This window comes from Pelophylax lessonae, assembly GCF_965119305.1.
Source record: "Pelophylax lessonae genome assembly, chromosome: 3".
NCBI classification, from domain to species: domain Eukaryota; kingdom Metazoa; phylum Chordata; class Amphibia; order Anura; family Ranidae; genus Pelophylax; species Pelophylax lessonae.
The window spans coordinates 462,535,892-462,560,989 of NC_138770.1; positions in this window are offsets into that span (position 1 = coordinate 462,535,892).

Here is a 25,098-nt window from a genome sequence, read left to right on the forward strand (position 1 = left end):
GAAAATGTATAATATTTTTGGGGGTGAGTAGGGGATAAGTACTATTTACATGAAAAATGCACATTTAAAGTTTTCAAAAAATGAAAAAAATTGCTCTGGCAGTGAAAGGGTTAAAGGGGATCTATAGTCACAGCATATCACATCGTAATAGAATAACAAACAGCATTTATATTTGCCAATCCCATGTAAACTTACTTGAAAAATATCCTTTCATGTTGTGAGTAGGGATGATCGAACTTTTCAAAAGTTCGGCCCGGATTTCAGAACCCCTTTGAAATCAATGGGACCCGAACTTCGGTAATCAAAAAACACCATTTTAAAGCCCTAAAACCCAATAAATGCCCCTAAAAAGTGACTAGGGTTCTGGGTCATGCCCCAGGGACTATTAATCACACAAAAAAAATTGTTAAAAATTGTCATTTTTGATAGAGAGCCAATTATTGAAAAAATTATTGAAAAAAAGAATGAGATTTCTTTTAATTTAATGTCTGGGGGGTCTAAAAAGTGTACCTGTGAAGTTTCAGCTCTGTAGCATGTCCAGAACCAGAAAAAAAAGATTGTTTGTATTAGAACACTTATAGAACAGGGATATGGCTCCGCTATTTTCACACCTTGCAGGTTTTGTAGCAAGCGTTTTTTTGGGCATTTTTTGGGGGTTATTGGAGGCAGGCATAACATCAGAACTTCTGTGTAGGGGTATATATACACGGGTATATATACACACACACTTATATGTATATATACACCTACACATATATAGGTGTGACAGTAGCAGAACACTATACTTGCGCTAATGAAATAATTAACAGCAATATGTCTCCGCTCCTATCACACCTATATATGTGTATGTGTAAAATACATATAAGTGTGTGTGTATATATACCCCTATACAGAAGTTCAGATGTTTTGCCTGCCTCCAAAGACCCCCAAAAAATGCCCAAAAAAAAACGCCTGCAATAACACACCTGGGCGTTTTTTTTTTGGCGCAGGCGTTTTTTTGGGCATTTGTGTGTAGGGGTATATATACCCCTACACACATATAGGTGTGAAAATAGCAGAACACTATGCTTGCGCTAATGAAATAATTAACACCAATATGTCTCCGCTCCTATCACACCTATATATGTGTATGTGTATATATACATATAAGTGTGTGTGTATATATTCCCCTACATAGAAGTTCAGATGTTTTGCCTGCCTCCAAAGACCCACAAAAAATGCCCAAAAAAATGCCTGCGCCAAAAAAAACACCCAGGTGTGTTATTGCAGGGGGGTTTTTTTGGGCATTTTTTGGGGTCTTTGGAGGCAGGCAAAACGTCTGAACTATGGGAAAAGGGGTATATATACACACACACTTATATGTATATATACACATACACATATATAGGTGTGATAACAGCGGAGACATATTGGTGTTAATTATTTCATTAGCGCAAGCATAGTGTTCTGCTATTTTCACACCTATATGTGTGTAGGTGTATATATACATACATGTGTGTGTATATATACCCCTATACAGAAGTTCAGATGTCATGCCTGCCTCCAAAGACCCCCAAAAAATGCCCAAAAAAACGCCTTGTAACGCTCCTGCGTTTTTATTGTAAGCTGGATTTGCAGCTGCAGAATCTCCACTCAGTAGTCATGTAGAGATGTGTTGGAATACCAGATCCAACTCTCCAGACTCATCACTGTGGGCCTGTCTGCTTCAGCATACAGATATACACACACTCAATAAGATGTTCCTGGAGTGATAGGATGTATATGATAGTATGGAAGTGATGTGCTGAAGGGACAGGTGTGAGCAGTGACAGTAATGGTAAGCACTTGATAGTAATGTTCAGGAGAGTAGTAGATGGTAATAGGTAGAATGCAGATAGGTTAGTAATCATGTATGGTAACAGGTGGTAAGGACAGCAGATGACATAGACAGGATAGACTAACCCAGTGCAAGGATAGATGGTAGTAGACTCAAGAGCTAGCAATCTATGTAACAGTGCAGATGGTAGAATTAGTATGCATAGATAGTAACAGTCCTTAATGTGCAGAAGATGATAGTGTAAGTTAGTTATGGAGGATTGCCCTGTGGGGTACTTGTCACTAGTAAGGTTTAGTAAGTAGAGGGGTCCAGTAGTGAGGGAGTGATCCGGTAGCGAGATACGGGATCAGTTGCGAGGTTCCGGTCTGTTCCAGGTAAAGGTAAATAGCTGGAGGTTCCGACAGCAAGACAAGGCTTGTGAGTATGTAGACACACATTGAACGAACAACGTGAGAGAGAATGCTGGCGATTGAAATAGCCGCTCAGCGGCGCTCAGCGATGACGTCATCCGTCTTAAAGGTGTATGCGTTCCACCTAACTAGAAAGGTGGGACGCAATGTTTTGAAAGGAAAATGGTAAATAAGGGTACCAAAGGTACCAGAATCTTACACGCCTGCGCCAAAAAAAAAAACGCCCAGGTGTGTTATTGCAGGCTTTTTTTTGAGCATTTTTTTGGGGTCATTGGAGGCAGGCATGACATCTGAACTTCTGTATAGGGGTATATATACACACACATGTATGTATATATACACCTACACACATATAGGTGTGAAAATAGCAGAACACTATGCTTGCGCTAATGAAATAATTAACACCAATATGTCTCCGCTCCTATCACACCTATATATGTGTATGTGTATATATACATATAAGTGTGTGTGTATATATACCCCTATACAGAAGTTCAGACGTTTTACCTGCCTCCAAAGACCCCAAAAAATGGCTCAGGCGTTTTTTTGGGCATTTTTTGTGGGTCTTTGGAGGCAGGCAAAACGTCTGAACTTCTGTATAGGGTTATATATACACACACACACTTATACGTATTTTACACATACACATATATAGGTGTGATAGGAGCGGAGACATATGCCTGTTAATTATTTCATTAGCGCAAGCATAGTGTTCTGCTACTTTCACACCTATATATGTGCAGGTGTATGTATACATACATGTGTGTGTATATATATACCCCTATACAGAAGTTCAGATATCATGCCTGACTCCAAACATGTCCTCAAAAAAGCCCTATGAATGCCTGCAGCAAAAAGCAGGCTGACGGGTGAGAAGCCATATCGCTGCTCTGTAAGTGACAAAAGAGAAACGATCTTTTCTCTATAGCGGTCACCCTGACATGGAAGGGTTTTGTCACTCTGCCATAGCAGTCAGAGTCAGTTAACCCTACACTACACTACGGTCCCCTTACACTTAACACTTTCCCTACAGAAACTAGATTATTAAAGCTAACTAAAGTGGAAAATAGCACCCTAACTACACTAGATATCCCTTTCCTCACACTAAAAATTACTAAATGACACTTTGTAGCAGAAGTAACAGAACTGCTTCCACTCTCTTCCATGTCCCTGTATTACAATGCTAGGAATTTGGCGTATATACTAAGGGGCGTATTCACTATTGATTGGCCTATGGACCCCCTAGTCACTCCAATCACATTCCTAGCATTCTTCTGCTCCCTCAATTGGTTTTTACTGATGGTTCTGGTCCAATCACGGGCTTTTAAAGCCCATTTCCTGTCTCATTGCATTTTGGTCGGTTCTGGTTGCCGAATTACGAACTTTTTCAGCAAAAAGTTTGGAATTCGGCCGAAACGTCGAACAGCCAATGTTCGGGTCGAACCGATGGTCGACCCAAACCATTCGATCATCCCTAGTCGTGAGTGCCGCCTACCTGCTGACCATTTTTTTCCACAACTTTGTGGACTCCCTGTATACTTTGCAGCTTCTCCTCTGCTCATTCCTTAGGTTAAGTTTTGATTTCAAGTACCATATATCCAATGGTACCTTGCTGCTTGAAAGCCATTATTCCTCTACTGACTATGCCTTCTAAAACTCATCCTCTCAGCTGTAGTTCAAAAGGCAGGCTCAGTGAAATGTGTGAAACAGCAGTGATGCTTTACATCATCACAGGAAGTCTTAATGACTTAAAGAATACCTAAGGCTCATGTGCTTCTAAAGTTCTGTGCTTTATCAGTAAAATAAACTGTGAGGGGCTGACAATTAAGATTTGCAAGTAAACATCATTGGCAGGTGTTCGCGTTTGACTTCTTAGTCAAGAGAGAATCTTTGAAAAGCATCTGTTGGTGCAAGGGCTTCTGAGGTGGGGCTTGGTTTAGTTTGGTGAGCATAGAAATAGTGTTTGTACGGGATGGTGTGCAGTCCTCTGTTCATTGGGAGTCCTGACTTCACATTTAACTTGAATGATGTTACATAGGTACATAGTTAGTCTGGCTGAAAAAAGACACAAATCCATCCAGTTCAATCAATAAAAGGAAAAATAAATCATACAATCCCATATACACAATCAAAGGCAAAAAAGAAAACCCCAGCAAAGCATGATCCAATTTGCTCCAGCAAGGGAAAAATTCCTTCCTGATCCCCCAAGAGGCAATCTGATATTCCCTGGATGTTTGAGGGTATTTTCTGTCAACCTAGGTTTGATTCTGTGAGTAGCAGATGGACCCTTGTAAAATGAATTGTGTATTCAAGGTCCCCAGGAAATTGGCATTAGCAAGGAGCAAGTGAGGTTGGTGATACAACAAGCCTACTGTATATAAAATTACACAGTACATATCTGAAAAGCTGACTCACACATTATGGTATGGGGGATCTCTCTGGAATGTGGCACATTAAATATCTGCCTTGCAGCACTTGGGTCCTCTCTTTGAATCTCAACCAGGACACTATTTGCATGGTTTTTCATGTTTCTCTTGTGCTTGTATGGGTTTCCTGCCACACTTCAAAAGACATGAAGGTGGTCTAGGCTCCTGTCTACAAATGTATGTGTGTGTATGCATATGAGGTAGGAACCTTAGATTGTTAGCTCCTTAAGTGCAGGGACTGATGTGAATGTACAATGTGTAAAGAACTGTGAAAATTGTTAGCGCTATATAAATACCTGAAGTGTGGGCAGAAACTCACACAATCACAGGGAGAATATTCAAACCCCATGCTTCCTAGCTAATATTTGAACTGAAAATGTATTACAAAAACAGACATAAGCAACAGTGGGGGATTTTACACACAATCCTATTGGCTGCAGCTAAAAAATTGCGTAATCTATGGAAAATATAGGGTATTGATGTTTGTCGCCATTTCAGAGCTGCATGCAAATTTAAGGTTTTCCTTTGTTGGGTATCTATTTACTTGGTGTAACCTTATCTTTTATATTTTAAACATGTGGTAATTTATTGTGTTTTTGTGCACCAAAATTAAATTTAGTGTAATTTTTACTGGAATTTAGCTTTTCCTAGACCTTTGCGGTATAATTGTGTGATATAAAAAATTGGAACTACCACTATTTTGTTCTTTAGGGGGTCTGATTTAAGAAAATATATAATGTTTTTTTTTTTGGGGGGGGGGGGGTTGTGCAATCTTCAGGCCTAAAATTATTTTTTAAACATGTGAAAAAAAATGCAAAAACTATCTTGGCAACGAAAGGGTTTAAAGGTAAAAAATACTTAGGTATAGTGAGTTTGGTCTCAATACAGAGTAAAGTATGAATCAACTTAAGATAAGTTCAATCTGATGTAAGTGGAGTCATTGGCCCTCTTAACATGACTTTCAGTGATCTTTAGTTGTTCTAATGGTAAAACAAGGGCTCTCAGCTAATGATGCAGCCATCTTTATTTGTTCCTGAAGAGGTTGTTGCAGAGCCACAGTAACTCAATTAATCAAAGGGTCCAAAGGAGTGTATTGTAGGTGTGTGGAGTATTTTTTATACTCGGTGGACAAACCCTTAATGCCAGCTGTCCTGGGGGCATTCCTTTTCCATATGACAAGATTTCACAATCTGAAAAACAGGACATTAATTAGCATAATAAAATTTGAATTTGTTAGACATTAAATATGGCAGGTCTATGATCTGTCCTTCTCCTAAGAGCTGTAATGTATCTTATTTGTTGTATAACAAATAAGTTGTATTTTCTACATTCGTGTAGCCATTTTTTAGGAAAGTAACTCTATTACTGTAGGAGTTATAGAATATGAAATTAAAACAAATAAACTTAAGAGTTTAAGTTGTATAAGGGTTCAGTATGGGCCACTATCTAAGTCTTATAGATGTGTATTCCCCAAACTTCACTCCAGCCCATTTATGACAGAGCCTCCTCTGAATTCTCTGGCTTGTTGAGGTTTATGATATGTCTTCATTCTGCATGGACTGTGTTTTTGTCCCCCTCCATTAATAATTTACATAAACATGAGATTTTAATCTTAGTTGCATATTTTAAGAAAATGAGAGGTACTATGTTATTACCACTCCCCATTAACTCCACGCAGTTTGGGGTTCATCAGTTTTTACCATTGTCATAACAGGGACTGGACTACGCATACAGGCTAGCATAAAAAGATGCAGATTTACACAAAGGATAGAAGGAAGTGCATCAAGGTGGTAGCAATTAATGTCATATTTTATGAATGGTCTAGAGCTGCGAGCGGAGTACCTAAAAGCATAACGCTATATGGGGTGGAAAACTAACACTGCACATCACCCTGAACACACCATCCCCCCGTGAAACATGGTGTTGGCAGTATCATGTTGTGGGAATGCTTTTCTTCAGCAGGGACAGGAAAGCTGGTCAGAGTTGATGGGAAGATGGATGGAGCCAAATACAGGGCAATCTTAGAAAAAAACTTGTTAGAGTCTGCAATAGACTTTAGACTGGGACAGAGGTTCACCTTGTAGCAGAACAACGGCCCTAAACATACAGCCAGAGCTACAATGGAATGGTTTAGATCAAAGCATATTCATGTGTTAGAATGGCCCAGTCAAAGTCCAGACCTAAATCCAATTGAGAATTTGTGGAAAGACTTAAAAATTGCTGTTCACAGATGCTCTCCATCCAATCCAACAGAGCTTGAGCTATTTTGCAGAGAAGAATGAGCAAAAAAGTCACCCTCTAGATGTGCAAAACTGGTAGAGACCTACCCAAAAAGACTTACAGCGGTAATTGCAGGGAAAGGTGGTTCCACAAAGTATTGACTCAGAGGGGCTGAATACAAATGCATGCCACATTTTTTAGATATTTATTTATAAAAAAAATTGAAAACCATTTATTATTTTCCTTCCACTTCCCAATTATGTGCCAGTTTGTGTTGGTCTATCATATAAAATCCCAATAAAATACATTTACATTTTTGGTTGTAACATAAGAAAATGTGGAAAATTTCAAGGGGTATGAATACTTTTTCAAGCCACTGTAATTATAAAGAGAGAGAGTAAAATAGAAAGAGGAAGAGAGGTAGAGAGACAACGGGTAATATAGCTCTCAGTGGTAGCGCTTACCTGTCCTAATCTGCCTCCAACAATGCTTTATTGTGCAGTTGCCACTTGCCACTTAAAGTTCCCACTTTCTTGCCACCAATGCAATGTTTTATGCAGCTGTTTCATCAGCCTGTCAGGTCAAAGCAAGAGGGGAGGGGTGGTTATAGGTATTGTGGTATAGAGGACAGGAGGTGGAGCAATTTGGCAGATGGAGAATATGCAGATCATGCAGATCCAGTGTTCTCTCCATTTCTTCAAGTGAAGAAATGTCACCAGCACACCAAGGATTTCTCAAAAATGGTCCAAAGCTTTATTTTTCTGGTCACGTGGTAAACACAAGGCAAAGTTTCTGTGCCCCTTTGTCACACTTATTGGCCAGTGTATCTTGCCAGAGAAGTGGCGCTATTATTTGTAAACACAGACATATGATGCAGAGGAAGCAGGTAGTGGAAAACGTCCTGTGCTGGCTTCTTCGTTTAAAAGTAGTAGTGGTTGGTAAGCACAGCAATGCCCCTCCCCCACACATATGCCCTGGCCAGCCGCTCCTCTCCCCCTGTATATTTTTAATACAGTGTCAGTTCCTTTTCTAAATAGGCGTATCACAAGAATGGTGCCGTGCTGCTTTGTTGTTTATAGATATTCATATATAGAAAATTGATTTCCTGATCATAGTATTTAGTTTAATCAAAGACTCCAAAGTATTTACTCCTACAACTTTAAACTCAAGGATTGCACCTGTCAAAATAGTCATCCATTTAGTGCATATAAAGAAGAATCCCTAGTCTTAGTTGAGAAAATAAGACTATTTAAAAGAATGCACGAAAAAAATTGCAAAACATGAGGCTATGTTAGAGCTTATTGTGATCCCAAAAGTTTACAATGGGATTGTTTTTTTAAACTTAAAATAGTTAGGAGCACTTTCAACAGTCCAACTGCTGTCAGGCCATCGGTGTGTGAAATGACTATGTATAGTCATACTGTACACTTGAAAATCAAGATAGCCATATGGCATCTGATGGCATCTGATGGAATCAGACCTAGCTTGAAGAGTCCGATTGATGGTGGAAGAACTCCAAAAAAATGAGGGCATATGGCTCACTAGGGGCTGCAGGTAGTAATTAACAAACACAGCCAGTGACTGTTGAAGTGATTCAGGAGCCAAGATTATCCACCAACAAGGGGCACTCTTGTCATCTTCTAGGCAATGTGCAATTTAGGTAGTGTATAAATGGTCAGGCACTATGGATGAATCACTGTAAGCTATTTGAATTCATCTGTTGTAATCCATCCTGATTCATAGGCCTTGGAAATACTACAATGTAAAATATTTTTATATTGCATTACTTGGTTGGCTGGTAATGGAATATGTGTCTCAGCAAGCTTAGTTAGGAGATCATGTGTATAATAAGACTGGTCAAGAATAAAAATAGATCTGCTCTAATCCTTTGGGCAGATAACAATAAAGTCATCCTGGCTCTTTTTGCATATCCATTTCAATTCACTTTTCTAAAAATGTTCTATCCAGTGGTATCATGTAAGCCATCTGGGATCTGACGTGTCACTGAGCAATGGAATTTTCAGAATCAAATGGCAGAATTACCATAGCCCCAGAAGTAATTTTTGGTTGAAAGGTTAGAGACCTGGAGTTATAAGCAGAGTCCCTGTAGGTGATGTCAAGGATGAACTCCTTCCCACAGGTAAAACAAAGGAGGAATTTCTTCAATTTTTGAGGTATTTGAGCAGGTGAAACCTCCTCCTTCCTCTGACCTGCAGACACTGAACACCTTCAGACCTCCCTGACCCTGTAAAAGTAAATATTAGTTAAAAATAGGTTTACTGAAGTTTTTTTTCATGTTTTAAATGTATATCCAGATGCAATTGGTAAGGGGTCCGAAGGCACCCTAAAACCAGTTCATCAAGGAGGGCAAGTAGTAGACCTACGTCGCTGGACTCCTCCCCTTCTGGGCGGCGCTCGCGCGCCGCCGGAGGCTCGATCCCACTGTTTTCAGTCACAGCGGGAGTCAGGCCAGGGGAGGAGCAGCAGCGATCGCCGCCGCTCTTCCCCGATCGTCGGGGAATCGAGTCTGGAGATCCTCCCACTTGTGTAAACAAAGCGGGCGGATCTCCTAAGTGACAAACAGTGACAGATTGCAGGGTTCAGCATAGCTTAACATGCGATCTGTCCCTGTGTCACTCAGTCACCTCCCCCCACACACGTTAGTAAGCACCAGGCATACATTAACCCCTCCCTCTCCAATAAAATTAACCCCTTCCCTGCCAGTGTCATTTTTACAGTAACAGTGCATATGTATAGCATTGATTACTGTAGAAATGTCACTGGTACCCCCAAAAGTGTAAAAAATGTCAGTCAAGGGTTCGATCTGTCCGCCGCAATGTCGCAGTCCCGCAAACAAAATCGCAGATTGCCGCCATTACTCGTTAAAAAAAAAACCCACCAAAAATTACAGAAATCTTTCCCTTTATTATTAAACGCAATAACTTTTGAGCAAACCAATCAAAATACGCTTATTGTGATTTTTTTTACCAAACATAGGTAGCAGAAAACAAATTGGCCAAAAATTTAAAAAAAAATTAATTTTTTAATTTTTTTGGGGGGGAATTTCATATAAAAAAATGTGAAAAATATTGTTATTTTTTCAAAATTTACGCTATTTTTTTGTTTATAGCGCAAAAAGTAAAAATCGCACAAGTGATCAAATACCACCAAAAGAAAGCTCTGTTTGTGGGGAAAAAATGACTTAAATTTTGTTTGGGTACAGCGTCGCACGACCGCGCAATTGTTAGTTAAACTCGCACAGTGCCGAATCGCAAAAAGTGGCCTGGACGTAAGACAGCAAAATCCTCCAGTGGTAAAGTGGTTAATGCAAGCTCAGTGCATATGTGCCTCCTTAATCTGGATTTAAAAAAAAAAAAAACGTTTTTTTCCTTCATATTTTACTGTGACACACAGCGTTTAGACACTGTTGTTGTAATCTGCTATTCAAAAATGACCAATTTAAAGGAAAAAAATTTTTTTTTCAGTTTTTCCTTTATATGTTACTTTGAGATAAAGCCGTTAGACACTGCTGTGTTCTAATCTGCTATTCAAAAATCACCAATTTAAGGGAAAAATAATTATTTTTTAGTTTTTTATTCATACTTTACTGTGACATACAGCGTTTAGACACTGCTGTGTTCTAGTCTGCTATTCAAAAATCACAAATTTAAGGGAAAAATAATTATTTTCCAGTTTTTCACTGTGACATACAGCCTTTACACACAGTGCTGTTCTAATCTGACTACTATTCAAAAATCACCAATTTAAAGGGAACATTTTTTTTTTCAGTTTTTCCTTTATATGTTACTGTGAGATAAAGTCTTTAGACACTGCTGTGTTCTAATCTGCTGTTCAAAAATCACCAATTATAGGGAAAAATAAAAAATTTTCATTCATACGTTACTGTGAGATACACCCTTTGGATACTGTTGTTCTATTCCGATATTCAATAAACACCCATTTAGGTAAAAAAAATTTAATTGTGGCCTAGTCTGCATATTTTACTGTGAGATACACCCTTTGTATACTGTTGTTCTATTCCGCTATTCAATAAACACCCACTTAGGGGGAAAAAATGAAATTGCAGCCTAGTCTGCATATCTTACTGTGAGATACACCCTTTGTATACTGTTGTTCTATTCCGCTAATTAATAAACACCCATTTAGGGAAAAAAAAATTGCAGCCTAGTCTGTATCTGTACGTGTGAGATACACCCGTTGGATACTGTTGTTCTATTCCGATATTCAATAAACACCCATTTAGGTAAAAAAAATTAAATTGCGGCCTAGTCTGTATCTGTACGTGTGCGATACACCTGTTGGATACTGTTGTTCTATTCTGCTATTCAATAAACACCCATTTAGGGAAAAAAATTGCGGCCTAGTCTGCATATTTTACTGAGATACACCATTTGGATACTGTTGTTATTGTTCTATTCCGCGATTCAAAAAACACCCATTTAGGGGAAGATCCTAAATTAGAGAAATATGAGGACGTGGCCTGGGTCGTGGTGCTGCTGGTGGAGCTCCTGTTGCAAGGAGAGGACGTGGTCGATCTGTACCAGCTACACGCACAAGTGAAAAACCTTCCTCAGGTGTGAGTAGGCGACAGAACCTGCAGCAGTATTTGGCAGGGCCTAATGCACCTCTAGAAATGTTGAGGCCAGAACAAGTACAGGCGATATTAGATTGGGTTGCTGACAGTGCCTCCACTTCCTTCACATTGTCTCCCACCCAGTCTACTGCTGAAAGGTCAGAGTTGGCACCTGCAGCCGATGTCCATCAATCTTTCACCTCACCCCCTTGCAAATCAGCCAAGCAGTCTGAGCCCCAAGTCATGCAGCAGTCTCTTCTTCTTTTTGATGACTCTGTTAGCATGGTTTCCCAGGGCCATCCACCTAGCCCTGCCCCAGAAGTGGAAGAGATTGAGTGCACTGATGCCCAACCACTTATGTCTCTAGATGAGTACATGGGAGGACCATCGCAGCACGTCTCGGATGATGATGAAACACAGGTGCCAACTGCTGCGGCATTCCAAATTGTGGAGACCGACAAGGAGGGCAGGGGTGAAGACTGGGTGGAAGATGATGTGGAGGACGATGAGGTCCTCGACCCCACATGGAATGAACGTCATGCAGGTGACCTGAGTAGTTTGGAGGAAGAGGCCGTGGTCGCACAGAGCCACCAGCACAGCAGAAGAGGGAGCAGGGTGCAAAAGCGGAGTGGCCGTGCCCTAGACACTACGCCTGCTACTGCCCAATGCAGCAAGGGACCGAGCACACCAAAGCCAGCTCAAAGGAATTCCCTAGCATGGCAGTTCTTCAGGCAATGTGATGATGACAGGACCAAGTGGTTTGCACGCTGTGCAATCAGAGCCTGAAGCGAGGCATAAACCTTCTCAACCTGAGCACAACCTGCATGACCAGGCATCTAAGTGCAAAGCACGAGCTGCAGTGGAGTAGACACCTCAAAAACCAAGAAAGGTCTCTGGCTCCTCCTGCTTCCTCTTCTGCTGCAGTCTCGGCCTCTTCATCCACCTCTGTAGTGAGACCGGCACCTGCCACCCCGCAGAGGATCTGCCAGCAACACCACCACCTGAGTCACCAACCATCTCCACAATGTCCCGTGGAAGCGTTCAGCTTTCTATCTCCCAAACACTGGAACGGAATAGAAAGTACCCCCCTACCCACCCGCGATCCCTGGCCCTGAATGTCAGCATTTCCAAATTCCTGGCCTTTGAAATGCTGTCATTCCGTCTGGTGGAGACGCAGAATTTTAAAAGCCTTATGGCGGTGGCTGTCCCACAGTACGTCATGCCCAACCGCCACTACTTTTCTAGGCAAGCCATCCCTTCCCTGCACAACCAAGTGGGTGACAAAATCAGGTGTGCACTGCGCAACGCCATCTGTGGCAAGGTCCACCTAACTACGGATAAGTGGACCAGTAAGCACAGTCAGGGACGTTATATCTCCCTAACAGCACACTGGGTAAATGCAGTGGCGGCTAGGCCTGAGGCGGATAGCAGTTTGGCACATGTCCTTCCACCACTGAGGATTGCAGTGCTTCAGTTTGCCTCCTGTTCCTAACTCCTCCTACTCCACTTCCTTATCCTCTACCGCCTTCTCTTCCGGTCAGCGTAACACCTTCACCACCAACTTCAGCACAGCTAGGGGTAAACAACAGCAGGCAGTTTTAAAAGGTGCCTGTTTGGGGGGAAAACCCCACACCACGCAGTAGTTGTGGAGGGGCATTGAACAGCAGACCGATGAGTGGTTGCTGCCAGTGAGCCTCAAGCCCGGCCTGGTGGTGTGCGATAATGGGCGAAATCTCATAGCAGCTCTGGGCCTAGCCGGTTTGACACACATACCTTGCCTGGCGCATGTGCTGAATTTGGTGGTGCAGAGGTCCCTTAAAAATTACCCCGATATGTCAAAGCTGCTGGAGAAAGTGCGGGCCATCTGTGCGCACTTTCAGCGTTCTCACCCTGCTGCTGCTCGCCTGTCAGCGCTGCAGCGTAACTTCGGCCTTCCCGCTCACCGCCTCATATGTGACGTGCCCACAAGGTGGAACTCCACCTTGCACATGCTGGCCAGACTGTGCGAGCAGCAGCTGGCCATAGTGGAGTTTCAGCTGCAGTACGCACGCGTGAGTCACTCTGCGGAAACAGCACCACTTCACCACCAATAACTGGGCCTCCATGCGAGACCTGTGTGCCTTGTTGCGCTGTTTCGAGTACTCCACCAACATGGCCAGTGCCGATGATGCCGTTCTCAGCTTAACTATCCCACTTCTATGCCTCCTTGAAAAAATGCTTCGGGCGATGATGGAAGAGGATGTGGCACAGGAGGAGGAGGAGGAAGAGGGATCATTTCCAAGGCTTTCAGGGCAGTCATTCACAAGTGGCTCCGAGGGTGGGTTCCTGCACCCACAAACGCCAGGTACACAATTGTCCAGCAGGGGCACAGTTCTGGAGGATGACGGGGATGAGGAGGAGGAGATGGAGGAGGAGATGGAACCATGTTTACAGCAAGGTGGCACCCAGGCCAGCTCATGGCCATCACTGGTGCGTGGCTGGGGGGATACAGAGGACACAGACGATACACCTCCCACAGAGGACAGCTTTTCGTCGCCTCTGGGCAGCCTGGCCCACATGAGCGATTACATGTTGCAGTGTCTCAGCAACGACCGCTGAGTTGCCCACATTGTAACTTGTGCTGATTACTGGATGGCCACGCTGCTGGATCCCCGTTACAAGGACAACGTACCGTCCTTAATTCCCTCACTGGAGCGTTCTCGGAAGATGCGCGAGTGCAAGCGCATGCTGGTAGATGCGCTGCTGGTGGCATTCCCACCTGACAGCGGGGGCACAGTGGAAGCACAAGGCCAAGGCAGAGGAGGAGGAAGAGGTCGCCAATGCAGCCAGGGCACCGTCAGCACCTCAGAAGGCAGGGTTAGCATGGCTGAAATGTGGAAAAGCTTTGTCAGCACACCACAACAAGCAGCAGCACCACCAGCTGATATGGAACGTCTTAGCAGAAGGCAGCATTTCACCAACATGGTGGAGCAGTATGTGTGCATACGCCTAGACGTACTGAATGACGGGTCTGCCCCCGTCAACATCTGGGTCTCCAAATTGGGCACATGGCCTAAGCTTGCCCTTTACTGCAGCCAGTGTATTATCTGAACGTGTATTTAGCACGGCTGGGGGCGTTATCACAGACAAGCGTAGCCGCCTGTCCAGAGCCAATGTGGACAAGCTCACGTTCATTAAAATTAACCAGGCATGGATCCCACAGGACGTGTCCGTACCTTGTGCAGAATAGACATGTATATCGGCCTTACCCAGCCATTGTTGTATTTTTAATCTTTCTCACTCTTTTGGGGTGTACCCTAATTTAAAAAGAAATAAAATTAAAAACAAAAACCAGTGTTGGCTACCTCGTCCTCCTCCACCGCCGCTTACACCTACACCGCCACATCCACCGTCACCTCAACCTCCTACTCCATATGGACCTCGTCCTCCTAGATCAAGATGATTATTTTTTATTTTTATGTTTTTTATGTTATTTTAAAATATTTCCCTATCCACATTTGTTAGCAAAGCACTTGGCATGCTCTTGACAAGATTTTGCTGCCATTTGCAGCCCTCTAGCCCTTTCCATGTTTTTTTAGAGCCATTTTAGTGCTCAAAAGTTCGGGTCACCATTGACTTCAATGGGGTTCTGGATCGGGGTCAAGTTCGGGTTAAGGCCGGGTCACAAACGCTGACTTTTTTTTCTCAAGTTCGGCCGGACCCGCCGAAACCGGACATCCAGGTGTTCGCTCAACTCTAGTTGCCAACAATGAGTGGTGTTTAAATGCCACCAACCTACTTAGGGAAAGAGGCTCATTTGGACTCCTAACCAGTTCACCATGCATACAGGTAAGTAAATGTATTTAGAAAAACACTTTGTAAAATGTAACAAATGTAAAAAAAAAAACGTTGTTCTATTTGAGTTTATATTTACCTTTTGCATGTTCCAGTGATGTCAAAAGATATCCTGCAGCCTATGTCCAATGTTGGTAGCTAAGAAAAAGGAGTAGCATTGACAATCTTTACATGCTGGGCATTGTTTTATGTTTCCAAGGATCTTTAGGGATGGACGTCATTTGCTATGCCAACTCTAAAGTGCTGAACTGGTATTAAGAACACAGGTTCAGCATTTATGATAGATAATTACGAACCAAACCAGGCAAATTTACATAAAAAAATAGTATAGTGCTACCCCTGTAGGATTAGAATGTTCTTTCCCTCAATCTTTTCCAAAAAAGCCACTCTAACACACCAGGTTGAGTATACACACATACAATATCACAGGAAATCACTAAAAATCATACTTAGTACCCAGTAGTTGCGCTATATCTAAGAAAATAGGCACCAAACTGAATAATAAAGGCAAACAATATATTGTCACCCAGTTTGTTTGGTAACTAACTAGGTAAGCATAAAATGGTTTAACAGTAAGGTCTAGGCATAAGATGATATTTGTTGTCTAGATCAGCATAAACAGTAGCAAGGCCACCTCAAGTGCAGCAGTGAGCAGTAGTAAAGTTTAATCTACCAAGTGCTGCATCTATCCTGCCAGAGCACATTAATGGCATCAATGGTGGTAACCCTAGACAAGCTTGGTATGCATCATCCAAAGGAAGAGGAGGATAGTGGGGGGGGGGTTGCAGGGGAACTGTAAAAGCCCCCCCCCCCCAGTCTCTTCTAAAAGGCCACAAGTGATCAGCAATGGGAAACGGGGTGAGTAGATGCACCAGTCTGCAGGTGCTGCAATGTGGGTGGTGCTGCACTCTCAGTCTCAGTCCCAGATATCTGTTGCTATGGTCCCCCACTGGCAATATTCTCTCTCTAACCCCCTTAGTGCCAAGGGGAACTTTCCTGAGCAGTTTATTAAAAATCATCTATCATTCTTCCTAAAGCCCAGTGCTCTTTGGGATCTGTAGTGTAGGAAGTCAATTGCCCCCATTATATGGCTGCATATACAACTCCCAGGATTCTCAGCACTCTGCAGAGAAGTCTGTGGGCTTGCTTGGCTTCAGCACACCCCCTTTTGGGCTGGAGAAAAATGATGCAGCATATCATCATTACCTCAGTACAGGGAGAAAATAAAGAAAAAAAGGCAATAAGCTTAATTAAATAAAGCATATTGCATGCAGTATTTGGGTCACGTGGCAGATTTTTCTCAAATACCGTATGTAATATGTAAAATATCTATTCACTATCTACCTCAAAAGCAAAAATGCTCCAAAAATACTGCATAAAACAGTGTTAATCAGTAGTGGTCCAGGCATACAAAAAAAAAACAAAAAACATTGGCATGAAGTCATCCCCAAAATCCATACCAGACCCTTATCCGAGCATGCAGCCTGGCAGGCCAGAAAAGGGGGGACTAGGAAGCGTTCTACCCTCCTGAACCATACCAGGTCACAGGCCCTCAACATAGGGGGCTTTGGGGGGACTCACTTTAAAGCACCCTGTCTCTATGTTGATGAGGACAAGGGCATATTCATCGATCTAGCATGCCCTGGACAATGATGTCCAATTTTTCTATTGGTGGGTGGGAAGCAGAGCTGTCAGTGGACAGGAACTAAACATCAGGTGCAGACCTTTTTTCTTTTGTTTTAGTGTGGGTCAGCGGGCGGCGATCATTGTGATTGAAATGTCCCCTGGATGTACGTCAGGGGACATTTATTTTGTTTTTTCCTTTATTTAAAAAAGGATTCGACGAAAACTGGCTTCAGGTTTTTTTTTTTTTTGGCCATTTTTTTGGTGAATGGGTAAGGTACTACGTACCCCATACTCATTCACATAGGGGGCTGGGATCTAAGGAAGGCCTTGTTACAGGGGGCATCCAGATTCCAATAAGTCACCCCCACATCCCCACAACCAGCAACCAGGGGCATGTGGTCTGGTATGTTTTAGGAGAGAAAGTGCTCCCTCGTCCTTCCCTTGCCTGTGGTCTGCATGTTCAATAAGGGTCTGGTATGGATTTTGAGGGGGAATATGCGACATTTGTTTTTACATTTTTGGCATGAGGTTTCCCTCAAAATCCATACCAGACCAAGGACCTGGTATGGATTGGAATGGGGAACGCCACAATTTTTTTTTTTAAGGGTATCATTTACCCTATTTGTTACATAGAGTGAATGTTACAGTAAAGATCTTTTCCTTTTGTTGAACAGATGTTCTTTAATGTCAGGAAATGTAATTTTCACTTGGAGAAATATGGCTGGATTGTGGACAAATTATAGGTGAATTTCCCTGTTGAATGTTCACCATTAGGGATGATCGAACTTTTGAAAAGTTCGGTTCGGCCAGAACATCCGAACTTCCCGAAAGTTCGGCCCGGATTTCAGAACCCCATTGAAATCAATGGGACCCGAACTTCGGTAATCAAAAAACACCATTTTTAAGCCCTAAAACCCAATAAATGCCCCTAAAAAGTCCCTAGGGTTCTGGGTCATGCCCCATTAACTATTAATCACACAAAAAAAAGTTCTTAAAAATTGTCATTTTTGATAAAAAAGCCAATTATTGAAAAAAAAAGAGAGATTTTTTTATTTTGACTTTGGATTTAGTATCTGGGGGGTCTAAAAAGTTTAAATGTGAGGTTTTAGCTCTGTAGCATGTCCAGAACCATGAAAAAAAAAAAGATAATTTTTCAGTAGAACAGGGATGTGGGACCCTCCTTTTACAGCTATATGGTCTTTTTTTTCTGGTTCTGGACATGCTACACAGCTGAAACTTCACAGGTACACTTTTTAGACCCCCCAGACACAAAATCACACAAAAAAAGTTCTTAAAAATTGTCATTTTTGATAAAAAAAGACAATTATTGAAAAATTAAAAAAAAAAAAAGATTTTTTGATTTTTTACTTTGGATTTCGTATCTGGGGGGTCTAAAAAGTGTACATGTGAAGTTTCAGCTCTGTAGCATGTCCAGAACCATAAAAAAAGATTGTTTGTATTAGAACACTTTCAGCACAGCTCTGTAGCATGTCCAGAACCATAAAAAAAAAAGGATTGTTTGTATTAGAACACTTTCAGCTCAGGGGGTTGGCTTCTCTTCTCGGTTTTCACACCTTGCCGGTTTCAAAGCAGGCATTTTTTTGGGTTCTTTGCAGTCAGGAAAAACATCTGAACTTGTGTATAGTGGTACTGTGCACAAGTTCTGATGTTTTGCCTGCCTCCAAAAACCCCCAAAAAATGCCAGCAAAAACACACCTGGGAATTTTTTTTTTGACGCTAGCGGTTTTTTTGGCATTTTTTGGGGTTCTTTTGAGGCAGGCAAAACATCTGAACTTGTGTATAGTGGTATATATACACACATAATTATATGTATAAAGACACCTAGCCATATATAGGTGTGATAGTAGCAGAAATATATTACTGTAAATGATTTCATAAGCGCAAGCATATATTTCTGCTACTATCACACCTATATATGTCTAGGTGTGTATATAAATATATGTATGTGTGTATATACACCATTATACACAAGTTCAGATGTTTTGCCTGCCTCCAAAACCCCCCAAAAAATGCCAGCAAAAACACACCTGGGCATTTTTTTTTTTGATGCTAGCGTTTTTTTGGCATTTTTTTGGGTTCTTTTGAGGCAGGCAAAACATCTGAACTTGTGTATAGTGGTATATATACACACATAATTATATGTATATAGACACCTAGCCATATATAGGTGTGATAGTAGCAGAAATATATTACTGTAAATGATTTCATTAGTGCAAGCATATATTTCTGCTACTATCACACCTATATATGTCTAGGGGTATATATACAGACATATATGTGTATATATACCCCCTATACACATGTTCAGATGTCATGTCTGACATCAAACATGTCCTCAAAAAAGCACTGGCAGTGGCAGCCCCTGCAGCATGAAAAATGCTTGGCTGGTGAGAAGCCATATGCCTGTCCCGAAGCAACTCTTTCCCTACAGAAACTAAATTTTTGAAGCTAACTTAAGTGTAAAGGAGCACTCTAACTACACTAGATATTCCTTTCCTCACACTAAAAATAGCTAAATGACACTTTGTAACACATTAGAACAGAACAGCATTCCACTCTCTTCCATGTCCCGTACAAGAATGCTAGGAATTTGATGGGGGCGATCTTATATACTGGTGGGCGTATTCACTAATGATTGGTCTAGGGACCCCCTAGTCACTCCAATCACATTCCTAGCATTCTCCTGCCCCCTCAATTGGCTTTTGCTAATGGTTCTGGTCCAATCACGGGCTTTTAAAGCCCATTTCCTGAAGCATTGCATTTTGGTCGGTTCTGGTTGCCGAATTCCAAACTTTTTGGGCAAAAAGTTCTAAATTCGGCCAAACCTCGAACACCCAATGTTCGGGCCGAACCGATGGTGGACCCGAACCGTTCGATCATCCCTATTCACCATCAAATTTTGGGTGAATTATTTTGTAGAGAACTGCAAATACTACTTGGTTGCATTGTTTAATGAATTTATTTATTTTAATACAATTTTCACTGTTCATGCCTTCTCTTGTGCTTTTTGAATACTGTCGTCTCTTAGCCTGATCCTCCTGGTAAAGTATGCACTGCTCACCACTTCTGTGGTGAATCACAATTTTACTGCAGTAACTAGAGTGCAATATTCTAGTGCACTGTGTGTTGGCATGGCTACTTGTTACCCAACTCAGGAGGCCCTTGGATAGGATGACGTTATCAACAAAATTCAGTAAAATTTGCAACCCCAGTTAAAGGCATGCAAATACTTTTGAGATCAGAAAATATAAAATATGGCTTAATCTTTTTGACATTAATGGAACATGTGTAACAACATATTAATTTTAAGGCTACATTCACATGGCCGTAAAAAAAATACTGATACAAAAGTTCCTGAGTAAATGATACTCTTGATATGCTTTTAGATCCATTTTAAATACATAAAATTGCTTTGGGAAATAAAAGTTTGTACGTGTTTGGCTGTTTTAAAGTTTATGTGAACCCAAATTATCTGAAAAAAAAAAATATAAGGTATAATGCAGGCATACAATATAAATACTGTCTAGGTTTTCTAATGAGAAATATTATTTAAATATAATTTTGCTTGCTACTCTACAGATGTTTCTGTCCCTGCAGGCCAGGGAGACACTTCCGGTGACATCACTGAAACAGGAAATCATAGTTTTGGCTGCTGAAAGGCCAGGGCAGCTGTCAATCAACCAGCAGGGAGCATTGACTGCAGCTGCCTTGAGTTCAAACAGAAGGGTGACAATGCTCCAGCAGCATTGGGAGCTGATGGGATAGCAATGGCACTCTTCTAAAGAGGGTGTTGGAGATAGCAAGATGAACATTTTTTTTAAAACATTTACTCACACCAGAAAAAAAAAAAACATGCACATGTAAAGTTACAAACCAAAAAATAACTATTTCAACCACTTTAGTATTTCAGTTTACATACACTTTAAGTCAGCAAAGAGTATCTCATACGTCTTCTGATAAATTAGGTCTAGAACAGCTTACATTGCTGTAGGTATTACAGTCTGGAAGTGCACATAGGTGTTTTGCTATGTTCAATCAAAATCAAATAATATGACCAAATAGTTGTGTGTAAAGTGGATCTATGCTTATTTAGGACATGTACTAATGTCAGAAGCAATATTCATCAAGCACTTTTGATCATTATGGGCACATGTATAAATGGTACACATGGTCTCACATCTTGCTAATACATTTTCTGCAGTTTTAAGGACGGCAGTTTTATAAAAATATTGAAATGTCAGTCACTGTTACTTTTCTAACATAGGAACAAGAAATAAATATGAGATTGACTATAAATTCCCGCTAGCCATAGAAAGCCAATCAAGTCCGGGGACAATCTTTCTATCTAAAGAAGAAAAATAAGTGCATTGCTGTGTCAATTGATGCTTTTGCACAAGCCATCTGGGGAATTCTTTCAATATACAAATGAATAAGTAAGCCGTTATATTAATATTATCACCGAGCATGGCTTTTATCATCATTTAGTAAATGACCCTTATTTTGTCTAAACAATCAAAAGTGGTTGGTAAAAATCTCACTTATGTGATTAGCCTGGCATTATAGCAGCACAGCATTTGTATGCAGTAATGTAAACTATGCTGTTAAAACTGCCTGCTGTAACTCTTTTCAAGACAAATAAGACACATTGCACACCGATTTGCTTATCCTGTCCTTAAAGGACCCAATACTGTGACAATCATAACTCTACATTTAAAAAAAAGCTTGCTTGTGAAAATGAAGTTGCTTTTCTCTCTGAAATGATGTAGGCATTATGAAACAGGAACTGCTTTGCAGTTAGAAGAAGAAAGGATTCAACTTTGTTCTTTCTTTTCAGCTCAGCTGTACAATTTATTTTTGTCCTGGCAACGGATTTTAAATCTCTCTGTCTGTCTTTTTTTCATGGGAACTGTTTGGTAAGTGCCGACATTAGAGCTGACAAAGCTTTGTGTGTTTTTTTTTTCCTTGCCTGGTTTCTGTGTCTGTGTGTGCAGGCATGCATTCATTAATGTAATTCCTCAACATTCAACAAGAGAGTATCATAAACCATGGAGGAAAGGGGAAAGAAGCTCATAAATATTTAGATTCTCCGGTCTACCTTACAAACCTTAGTGAAAAAAGGCCTTATTTACTAAGGCCTTGGTCTAAGTTCATCTGCATGTGAATTAAAATGGGGGTTCAAAGGATGAAAAGGTGGTGCAAAGTAGAATACAAATCTTATAGTCCCTAGGGGGTCATTCATCTTGTTCTTGTCAATACAATCACAGTCTTACTCTTGGCTATTCCTTGCGCATGGCCAAACCAGAAGACTGTGCAGTGTTGCATATTTTGTTCCCACTTTGTTTCTGTTTAATTCTGCCATGAAGAGCTTTGGTGAGCAGTGCCTTCTCCATCAGCAATAAAAAATGTACTTTATGTTATACCTGCAGTTTATTTTTTAAAGACTGGTGTTTCTGGCAATTTGTATGCATAGTAAATTGTCTGTTTATTAAATATGACATTCTTTTTTGTTTTTAGTCTAATGTAAAATTCTTCTTTCTTACTTATACATGCAGAGACATTTGGCTTCATGCAAACTCTTCATTTTAAAACACTTTGCAAAGGTTGACATTCAACTGAAGAGAGAAAAACACAGTATAATTATATAGACACAAGTGTTATTTTTGTCTGGCGAACATCTTTGTTGCCTTTTTTTTTTCTGTGGTTGCAGAAAAAAGGATGAACACCTTGCATTTGCTGTCACTGCATTGCTTCAGTAATAAATAGCAGCAGAAATGTTCATTTAAACGCTCAAGAAAAGAGAAATTTGTTCATTATGTTGGTTACATTAGTTTTCGTTCTACATGCTAAATAGAATCATTCTGTGGGATACATATCTGCTATTTCACCATAGCATCATACAATTCAAATTATTTTATAAATCTGAAAACAGTATACGGTGTATATATATACATATATATATATATATATATATATATATATATATATATATATATATATATATATACAGTATCTTCCAAAAGTTAATACACCCCTCACATTTTTGTAAATATTTTATTATACCTTTTCATATGACAACACTGAAGAAATTACACTTTGCTACAAAGTAGTGAGTGTACAGCTAGTTAAAGTTAAAATGTCCAAATTGGGCCCAATTAGCCATTTTCCCTCCCCGGTGTCATGTGACTCATTAGTGTTAAAAGGTCTCAGGTGTGAATGGGGAGCAGGTGTGTTAAATTTGGTGTTATTGCTCTCACTCTCTCATATTGGTCACTGGAAGTTCAACATGGCACCTCATGGCAAAGAACTCTTTGAGGATCTGAAAAAAAGAATTGTTGCTATACATAAAGACTCAAAGCTATAAGAAAAATGCCAAGACCCTCAAACTGAGCTGCAGCACGGTGGCCAAGACCAGTCAGCGGTTTAACAGGACAGGTTCCACTTAGAACAGGCCTAACATGGTCAGCCAAAGAAGTTGAGTGCACGCTCTCAGCGTCACATCCAGAGGTTGTTTTTAAGAAATAGATGAGTATGAATATATGAGTGCTGCAAAGGTTGAAGGGGTGGGGGGTCAGCCTGTCAGTGCTTAGACCATACACCGCACACTGCATCACATTGGTCTGCATGGCTGTCATCCCAGAAGGAAGCCTCTTCTAAAGATGATGCACAAGAAAGCCCGCAAACAGTTTGCTGAAGACAAGCAGAATAAGGACATGGATTACTGGAACCATGTTCTGAGGTGTGATGAGACCAAAATAAACGTATTTGGTTCAGATGGTGTCAAGCGTGTGTGGCGGCAACCAGGTAAGGAGTACAAAGACAAAGTGTCTTGCCTACAGTCAAGCATGGTGGTGGGAGTGTCATGGTCTGGGGCTGCATAAGTGTTGTCAGCACTGGGGAGCTACAGTTCATTGAGGGAACCATGAATGCCAACATGTACTGTGACATACTGAAGCAGAGCAGGATCCTCTCCCTTCGGAGACTGGGCCGCAGGTTAGTATTCCAACATGATAATGACCCCAAACACACCTCCAAGATGACCACTGCCTTGCTAAAGAAGCTGAGGGTAAAGGTGATGGACTGGCCAAGCATGTCTCCAGACCTAAACCCTATTGAGCATCTGTAATAGTGACAGTGTCTATGTCAAGCGTGTCCCCACTTGCTGATATTCTCCTTGCCTTTTCTCCCACACTCTTCCTTCCACCATCTCATCCAGTAAAAAAAACCCAGTGATTCCAGGTATGAGGGAACATAAGACCTCCTCCCATGTGACAGTGCTCAGCTTTAGCAACCAATCACTAGACACAAGCACAGGACAGAGGAAGTAAAATCAGCACTCCACTTAGTGTCCAACACTAGCCAACACTGAAGATAATGCTAACAACTGCAATGAAGGAATGAGAAAGGGAGCACTAGCAATTGTAGTATTAGTGGGTCGGGGAGGAGGGTCCCATTACACAGTCAAAACATTTAAGAGCAGTGAGGTATTAGAACCCATGTCAGGTTTTTATTGCTTTCTGTATCCATGTTGGGGCAATTTATCCCTATTTGTCCTGCTGACCTTCATTACTAGGATTAAAATTGAGGGAAGAGAGAAAATCTTGCGTTGTCACCAGAACAGGAATAGAAAGAAATATTCAAATGGGGACATTTATTTCAGTATTTCCCTCATTTGGGAGATTTCCCTCTAAATTTCTGTTGTGTCTGCTGGATAGTAACTGAAGGGAAATCTTCCAAATGCAACACAGATGACAAAAAAAACCCTGACAGGGGTTTTTAGGTACTAAATCCAAACTGAAAAAAGTTTTGGCTTTAGATACAGAGTTTAAGTTTACTTCACTTCCAGATCTAGTAAAATCAGACCCAACAAATCTACTAAAAGGGTGCTAAAGTATAAAGACACAGTCTCTTTGCCCCCCTCTCCCCCCAAATTGGGACCCACAATACTCACCTTTTCAACAATCAACTCTCTTATCCATTGCAGTTGTCACCAAAATACCTAATGCTGACTGGTGTTGGAGCCTAGAAAGAGGAGTCTTGTCATCCCCTTGTATATTGTGATCATGTTTGAGCATAGCAATCGGCCACAAGACCTGAGCACTGTCAAATTGGAGGATAGCACATACTCGCCCATACTCAGTTGTATCAGACTAG